The following is a 9,889-nucleotide window of genomic DNA, read 5'->3' on the forward strand; positions in this document are numbered from 1 at the left end:
CGTCCCTTATTTGAGATTAAAATATGTTGCCCGCATACTTATGAAAGGGAACGAGTCGGCATCACTGAGAAAAATGATTCTTCGATTGGGAGAAATAAAATTAAAATTGTTTGTCATCTTTATAATGTAACAAGTTTTGCAATGTAACATAGTATTAAATTCTATTCATTCTTTTCCATTGGCTTAGCAAGTTTTCTCATGTAAATTTACTTGTTTTCGTTTAATACTGTATGCTTACATTGAAAATAGTGTGGTTTCCATTTAAATATCATTATTTCCATTTAATATTCAGTGTTCTCTTTTAATAATCAAAGTTTTTGTTTAACTATCAATATCTCAGATTAAATATAACTGTTTCTAGTTAAATATCAGTGTTATTGTTTAACATAATCCCTTTATTATTAAGTAAAGATATTCCGTTTACGTTTAAGAAAATGTTTAAGTAAAATGTTTAAGAGACAAAGTCTCTGTTTAAAGATCAAAGATTGACACATAAAAAAGTTTGTTTCTATTTAAATTTGTATTTATTTACAATGGCTAGTCGGCGATAATCTCATTGCAAGATCTACGATTGTGACCAGACGAGTGGCAGCTGCTGCAATGTAACTCGCGGACCTCGGATGCTTGCAACTCGATCCTTTCCGTCTAGGACGCCTAGGTTTCCTTCTCGTGACAAGCTGACGCAAACACAGTTCTTGATTGTCATCCTTAGGCTTGCCATGGTCGGGTATGGGGAAAATAGCTTCATTATACTCCAATTTATAATTGTTGACGGTGAAGTAGATGCTAATAAATCGATGAACATTAGTGTTTGTCTGCATCATTGCAGTGCAAGCGTGTTTGTACGGGATACCATAAACTTACCACCTGCGACATGAGCAAGTTTTACCCGATAGATCTACAGAGTTGCTGCATTGGTCAATCACTTCATAACTATCATCGACACAATAACCAACATGAAAATTTCGGCTTTCCGCAACAAGTTCCTCTACCTTCCAATGTATGTCGGGGCATAAGTAAGTCTCCCATTTGGTTCCTGTACGACGTAGAACACGTATACTTAAACACTGTTAAGCTAAGACACTGAAATTTAAACAAGAACAAACATTTTTAAATGATAAGAAAAGACATTAAGTGATTACATTTATAGTTAAACATAAACAACATTATTTAATCGGAAACAAACAAGTTTAAAGGATAAGAACCATTTTTAAGCTTTAAATAAAGTCAACATTTAAATACCATGTCTAGTCGACCATTTTTATCACCGGTAAATGCCGAGCTTCTTTGATCCACGCATTGAAGGACTCTGCGACATTTGAATACATCTCGCCCCAATGTTCATCTCTGAACAGATAGATAGATGACATTTGAGATTTGCTAAGCAAGGATATTCGTAGAAAGGAATTAGGAGAATTATCGGGATTAACTTTAAGCATACAAAGCAGAGGAAGAAGCCAACATAAGGGTAAGAATCAAAATCATGGTGGATCCAAATTCAAGGGAAAGGGTCAAAAAAAGACCGCAAAGATATTTTCTGCTGGAATTACTATAAGAAGGGTCACTTTAGTAGTCAATGCAAGGCACCAAAAAAGAATCAATCAAAAGATGACGATTCTGCAAATTTAGCTAGCTAAGATATTGAGGATGCTCGTGTTTGTTGTGTTAACAGTCCTATTGAGTCGTGGATTCTAAACTTAAGTGCGTCATTTTCACATAATACCCTATAGAGAATTGTTATATAATTATGTTGCAGGAAAATATGGAAAGGTTTATCTTGCTGATAATGAATCTTTGGAGATTACGGGGAATTGTGAAATTCACATAAGGACTCCCAACGGAACACAGTGGAAGCTGAAAGAAGTCAGACATGTCCCAGGCCTGAAAAGGAACTTTATTTTCATGAGTCAGATGGACAGTGTCGAATACACTACTGTGTTTGGAGGAGGATCATGGAAAGTAACCAAGAGTGCCATGACTGTGGCATGAGGCAGGAAGGTGGAAACATTATACATGACTTTAGAGAGCAGAGATACAATATAAGTTACAGATTCTACAATTGATTCAAAGTTATGGCATAGAAGACTTGGCCATATAAGCGAAAAAAGGATGAAACTGTTAGCATTAAAAGGAAAACTGTCAGATTTAAAGTCAATTGATGTAGGTCTTTGTGAAGACTGTATTTATGGGAAGCATAAAAGAGTCTGTTTCTCAAAGTCTGTAAGAACATCAAAGGCATAAAAGCTACAGTTTATGAACAATGATGTATGGGGTCCATCCCTAGTATGATCTCTTAGAGGGTCACGCTACTATGTCACCTTTATTGATGATTCCACTAAAAAGGTATGGGTTTATTTTCTTAAGAATAAATCTGATGTATTTGCTACTTCTAAGAAGTGGAAAGTAGAGGTGAAAATCAAACTGCCTTGAACGTGAACACAACTGCATAATAACATTGCTGAGTTCAAAGAGTGGAGAGTATGACAGCCAAGAGTTCAAAGAGTTCTATGTAGAGAAAGAGATCAAAATAATCAGAACAGTCCCTGGAAGACCTGAGCAGAATAACATTGCTGAGAGGATTAATAGGACTTTGAACGAAAGGGCAAGAAGTATGAGATTACATGTAGAGCTGCCAAAAACCTTTTAAGCATATGCAATCAACACAACTGCATACCTGATCAACAGAGGACCTTCAATTCCTCTAGGCTTCAAGATCCCTGAAGAGGAATAGACAGCAAAGGAAGTAAATCTTTCAAACCTGAAAGTATTTGGTTGTATTGCATATGTATATGTAGATCCTGATTCTAGAGACAATTTAGATGTAAAAGCTAGAAAGTGTTATCTAATTGGTTATGGTTTTGATTATTTTGGCTATCACCTTGGAGATTACCAGAATAAAAAAATCATAAGGCATAAAGACATTACTTTTGATAAAACCATGTTGTATAAAGGCAAGCTTGCAGTAAAATTTGATAGTGCAGGGAAAAAAATAGTTAGAGGGTCATGTGAAGAGGTTGTGTTAGAAGATATCAGTGAAGAGGACATTGCTAGTAGAGTTTAAGGTAATCCAAAGAATCCAGAGAATCCAGAGAATCCAGATGAAGACCCTAAACCAGTAACTTCTCCATCACAAATTAAAAGGACTACCAAATTATCCAGACTTACACAGCGTTACTCTCCTTCACTGTACTATTTACTAGTTGACAGATGGCGGTGAGCTAGAGTACTATGAAGAAGCTATGTAAGTGGAAGATTTTGTCAAGTGGGAGTTAGCCATGAAAGGAAGTTTAACTCCGTAGAGAAGAATCAACTGTAGGTTTTGACTAAGCTGCCAGAAGGAAAGAAAGCCTGACATAACAAATGGATGTACTGTATCAAGGAAGAGCATGATGGTAAGAAAAGCTACAAGGGCAGACTAGTGGTGAAGGGCTTTCATCAGTTGAGAGGTATAAACTATACAGAGTTGTTTTCTCATGTTGTGAAAGATGACTATTATCAGACTAGTGCTCAATATAGTTTCTGCAAAGAACTTGCATTTAGAGTAGCTAGATATGAAGACTGCCTTTTCATATTAAGATTTAGATGAGGACATCTATATGCAAAAACCTGAAGGCTTCAACACTCCTGGTAGAGAAGAACTTGTATGCAGATTGTAGAAAAGTCTCTATGAATTAAAGTAGGCTCTGAGACAGTGGTATAAAAGGTTTGATGACTTTATATGTGACAATGGTTTCACTAGATGTGAGATGGACCATTGTTGCTACTTTAAGAGGTTCGATGGTTGTTATATCATCTTATTGCTATATGTGGATGATATGCTTGTTGTAGGTTCCAGCATGAAGGAGATTAATAAGTTGAAGAAACAGATGCCAAACCAATTTGAAATGAAGGACGGGTGTAGCAAAGATAATAATTGGAATGAGGATTACTCAGGATAAACCTAAGGGAACTCTAGAATTATCTAAATAGAAGTATATTGAGAAGGTACTGAGCTGGTTCAGTCTCCATGATGCAAAGCCCAGAGACACCCCTTTGGGAAGTCAGTTCAAGTTGTCTAAGAAGCAATCATAAAAAACAGATGAAGACAGTGAAGCACATGTCTAAGATGCCATATGCATCTGCAATTGGAAGCCTGATGTATGTTTGGTGTGTACAAGACCAAATATAGCTTATGTAGTGGGAGTTGTGAGGAAATACATGGCAGATCCAGGAAGAGAGCATTAGGATGCTGTGAAATGGCTTTTGAATGCATACTATAAGCACATAGATCATTCAAGTAGTAAATTAAATATCGTTCCCACAAGAACTATGTTGAATATTGATAGGTATGTGAATTGTGAAAATAATAAGTAATGAAAACTAAAATTATCAAAATTAAGGCTATAAATGCCTTAGATGATTAATTCAGATTTCAAGAGTTTCTAGGATTAAGGTTCACCACAATGATAGATAAAAGACTTCATATTGACTATTTCTTGATTAAGTTTAATTGCTTTGTAAGTATTATATCCTAAAATACACACTATTTTCTTTCAGAATAAATTGAGGTATCTAACTTAGAACAACTCTTACTTTCGTTATAATTGAATCTAATTAAATCCTTTAAGTTCTATGACATCCAGTTATCCTTAAAAAATCATAATCTAGGATTTCGGGTTCAATTCTAGGGTTTCTAACACCTTAATTCACCTTTTGGTCCTTCCTTAGGTATCTAAAATCATGTAAATATGAGGGGTCCAACTCATTCATAAGCATTAAGTACCATAAAATTGAATCAAAAACAAATAAACATTAATAAGAAAATAAAACTCAATACATCGTCAATTATTTAAACATTGGGCTAATCCCAATCCTAGAGTAAAAGATCTACTCATTCATTTTCGATTTATAAGCTAAAAAGTTCATATCAATCATAGATCTAAACATGGAATAAATCAAAGAATAAGAAAGAAGAAACTCTTGATATTCCACGCGTGATATTCTTGTAGATCGATGAATATCTCCCATGATCTTCATCTTCTTTCTCCTCTATGATAGCTTTAGAGAATCTCCTTGTGGTACCCTGCCATGATTTTTGACCTCATACCTTTTAGATTCTTGTGCATGCATTAGGGGTATAATGGTCATTTTGCACTAGTGGCATCCTTGCATGATTACACTGTAGGTTGTGTGTGAGAACCAGCCGAAAACCAAGGGTAAAAAGGTCTTTTGGACTCTTTCTTTCTTTTTTTCATTATTAAGGGCATTTTGGTTATTTCCCATTTTATATAAAAAAAAAATTGAAATTGAATGAGAGGATAAAAGCAACCTTGCCCTTATTTTTTCTCTCATCCCTTTCTTTTCTTCTTTGCTTTCCTTTGGCCGATCACCTTGTTTTAGAAAAAAAAATTCGTCGACAAGCTTTTTAGGCGAATCAACGCTCCTGCTCTCTTTCTCTCATTCCGTTAAGCTTGGTAAGACTTCAATCCAAGGTTTTTCTTTGTATTTTCCTCGTATTTTATCGTTTTTGATATCTTTGAAACCTTAGAAATAAACCTTGGTTTGAGTTATTTTTAGGGTTAAATCGAAACCCTCAATCTTGTGACTTATTTTTATGTGAATGTTTGTCAAGAAATTTCGTATTTTGGTGTTGTAAATTAGCGAGAAACCATCGTTTTAGGGCCGGTTTTACTGTAGCTAGTTCGGGTTACTATAGCACTTTCTTGGGATACTGCAGCAAACCCGGGTTTACTGTAAAGATCTGTAGAACCAGAATTTTTGGGTCTTTTCTTATATTTATCCCAAGACATTAGAAATTCATTGGTAACCTAAAAATCAAGTTTTGAGTTAACCCTAGGATCGATTTAGGGTTGTTTGATAGAAGTCAAGCTTGGGTTTCTTGTTTGGCTTTTGTCTTAATGTTTGTTGTGTTTTGTTGTGCTTTGGCAAGGAGGTGAAGCTTTGGCTCGAAGCAAGGAGCTAGTAGAGGATTAGCGTTCTAGGAAGTTAAATCATCAAAGTAGTGAGTGGGATTAATTATGCATAATTCTACTAGAAGAATACCCATAATTATTCTATATTGTGAAGTAAAGTTTTATTTTCTTCTATGCTTAAATCGAGATTTTGATTGACTTAAAATGAGTTTATTTAGTGATGTTTCATACTTGAAAAGCGTTATTGTTCAAAGGTAAGGATTTTCATATTGTTACTTGATTCGAAAGTTGTGCATTGATTTATGTTAAATTTTTAATATGCTTGTGTTTATAATTTCCGTGGAGAAATGACAAATATTTTGGATATTGGTTTTTGTCCTGATTATGGACTCCTCATTGTGAGATGCTTGTTTGTATTACTTGGTTGGTGATATACTACTGCAGTAGGTGGTTTTCATGGCCAGCCTGTTAAGATGGCATGGAAGACCGGCAGACTTATCAGTCCTGTTCAGGTGGGAGTGTAGAGCCCTGACTGGATGTTTATCGGGAAGCCGGGATCACTACACGGTAGACGGATGGGTTAACGTTAAGGATATGACTTCCTTGATGGCTCTAAACCTAGCCGCGGCCATGGCGAAGGTTTAGAGAGGTTTTAGACCATGTTGCAAGCTTTTGTAGTGTTATATTTAATTTATGGTTTTGGCGGTGAGTATTTGTTTTATGGATTTTGAGTCTCGTATTATATAGTCGTTATATATATATATATATATATATGAGTGGAAACTGTTATGATCCATTTGCATTATTATAAAAGTTTGGTTTGATGTTTAACTTGTTTTGTAGTACAAACCCTAGATTTGGTCTTTCATGGATTTGTTGTTGTAAACCTTAGTTGGGGTCGAAAGGCTTGCTTAACACTATCTGTTGTTATATTGTATCGATGATTTATGTTATATTTATTGATATTCTCAACTGTGGGTATTATTATTAAAGCATTATTTTGGTGAGTTATACCGTGTAATTTGGTATATTCCTGTAGTATTGTGCTAACCCACTCACTGAGTAACTTTAGTTGCTCATCCCTCTTTTTTCTCCTCAGGCTTTTGCAGGCAATAGTGCAATATTAAAGTGGTGTGTTAGGCATCTACCGTCTATTTTTATTTAATACCACTTTCATGTATGTTCTCCTTGAGCATTTATATGTTGTAGTCGAGCATGGATCCATTTGTGTGTTTGAGACTCTAAAAGCATGATTTGTATGTTTGTCTAACTTCTTGGAAACTCCATTGTACTTGTGATCAGTGTAGCTCTTGAACTCTGGTATCAAGTCATGTTGTTGATGCTTCCCTTGCATACCTTTGACTTTCCATATTTGTACTTATTGTTTGAGGTAGTTGATTTCTGGTATTTGGTCAGCCTTACGACGACTCAAAGGTTGAGTGATGGGGTATCCCTCTTCGGGTTATCGCGGCGATTGTCGTGTCCTGGGGCCGGGGGTCGGGGCGTAACACTCCTACCCTTAGAGTAACCGTCTCCTTGTTCCCGTAGGAAAAGGATACTTTAAAATTCTTTTTCTTGGCTTTATATAGATGAGGGTTAAATTAGGGTTACGATGGTGGTAAATATCCACGGCTATGTTAGCTAGCACGGGCGGGTTGTGCTTCTTCTAGGTTTTTAGTCTTTTAAATTTTTGCATCACAATCCATGGGATGTGGTAGCTACCACAGGTCACCAGCATTTCAAATAAAGGCCAAACTCCACTTAACTGCATGTAAACTGATGAAAAGCAGTAATATGAACTAAAAGAGTAAAATTAAACTATAAATATAAGGAAAGATGCATAATCAACTAAGAAATGAAACCTAAATCTAATAAAAATATACTATAATTATTACTTATCAATATATGAAAAGGTACATCAAGTGTTGGTCTTTGTTTTAGAAATAGCAGTGTGAATTTTGCAGGTATCCTAGGGTGGTGATCTGGATGGAAAAAGGAGTACTATATATAATGTGTTCACTCTAAGAGGTATAATAGTCAGTTGGATGTCACAACTTCATAAAAGTGTTTCTCTTAAGCAGTAAAAAAGATGATCTAGTTGAAGAATTTTTCTAAGGAGTTGGGCAATGAGCAAAATAGCAGTGCACTTTTCAGTGACATTCAGAGTGCTATTCATCTTATAAAGAATCCAGTATTTCATGCTGAGACCAAGCATATTCAGTTGAGATATCATCACATTCGTGGGTTGATTAAGGATGGGACAATAGCATTGAAGAAAAAGATACTTTGGTGCAGAGAATTTAGCAGACATTTTGACAAAGAGTGTAACCATCTAGAAACTGAGGCTATGCATGGCCTCAGTTGGCCTCCAAGTTACTTGATAAAAAGAAGGTGTCATATGAGGAGCATCATCTACGCTACAGAGATGATGGGTTATAAGAGAGTTGCTTATATTAGAAGATCAGTCTCCAAATGGGAGATTGTTGGGTATGTGGAGCCTTGATTACTGACACCCCCTGCAGGCACGGATCAAATTTTTGAGAGTGTTGGGGTATTTATGTAATTTTCCTCTTCCAGTAGTGCCATAGTCTTCTTCTACATATAAGCAGTTCCTTATGACATGTAATTACTTATGATATTATTGAAAAAACCCAATCTTACCGAACCACGTAAATCTTGTCTTCTTGTGATTGTTTTCGCTTTGTGTTTTCTCTCTTGATTATCGGTAGGAAATCGATTCTAAACAAAAATTGTGTTAATGAACAGTTTTACTACTTTGGAGATGAAGACTTAGCTTCACTTCCTCAAAGGTTGAAGGTATTTGTTGTAGGATTATACCCCTTACCCAGCCCTAGAAACATGTTTAAAGATTATGAGAAAGAGCGCATGGAGTGGTTGGACAAGGTGGAGGGATCAATGGTGTATATAACATTCGGGAGCTTGTCAATGTTGAAGAAGTAGATAGTGGGTGATGGTAAAAAGGTTGAAAGAGAGTGAGACCAAATTTATGGGTTATCTTTTTGTAGTTGGGTGACTAAAATAGAAATTCATAAATAATTTAGTGACTAACATAGCAGTTTAACCCATTTTTAATTAAAAAAACTACAATTTTTTTAAAAATTAAAATAAATACTTTGGAAGATTGAAATTAATTACATAGTCTTGTTCCATGGATGTTTCCGGGAAAAGAAAACCCAATAAGTTTGGGATATTTTGTGTAATATATATATATATATATGTATGTGTATGAGTAATTATTTCTTGACCAATTGAAATTCTAAAGTATGACCGGTCATACATCAGATAATTGGTGACAATTAAATTCTAAATAATGACCGGTCAGACATCATATAATTGGTGGCATGTAATTTTTCGCATGTGATGGATTAGAACATTGTCATCAATGGATTGGGTCAACGAACCTTAAATTGTGTGTATATATATTATATTCATTGAACTTTTTGTTACCTATAAGGAATTTTGAGGTTTTTTTTTTAGAATTTTAAAGAGCTATAACAAAATATCAGGGTAAGTCCCACTCAATTGCACATATTATTATTATTATTATTATTATTATTATTTGTAGTGTTTGAGTTGTTTGTTTTGTAAGAACATTGGCTTTAAACTAATTCAATTACGAGGCAGATCTTTCTTAGTTTCATTAATGCAACTCAAGTCAATCTTTGTTGTTTATTATTTTATTTTTATTTTTATTTTAAAATTTAAAAATTTTACTAATTATTTATTTTTATTTTTATAAAAATAATAAAAAAATTTATTTTTATCTGTTTGTATGATTTTTTTAGTTCAAATAAAAAAAGAAGGTCAAAAAAATAGAAGGATCATTGTATTAGACAATCAACAACCAATGGTTAAATTTTTGTCAAAACATTATAAACATCAATTTTGAATTCGCAAAGGAACATGCAAATATGTTCATGAGGCAAACAAATAAATTTATACAATACAATTTTTAA

This window comes from Dioscorea cayenensis, chromosome 12 (assembly GCF_009730915.1).
Source record: "Dioscorea cayenensis subsp. rotundata cultivar TDr96_F1 chromosome 12, TDr96_F1_v2_PseudoChromosome.rev07_lg8_w22 25.fasta, whole genome shotgun sequence".
In the NCBI taxonomy this organism is placed as follows: Eukaryota; Viridiplantae; Streptophyta; class Magnoliopsida; order Dioscoreales; family Dioscoreaceae; genus Dioscorea; species Dioscorea cayenensis.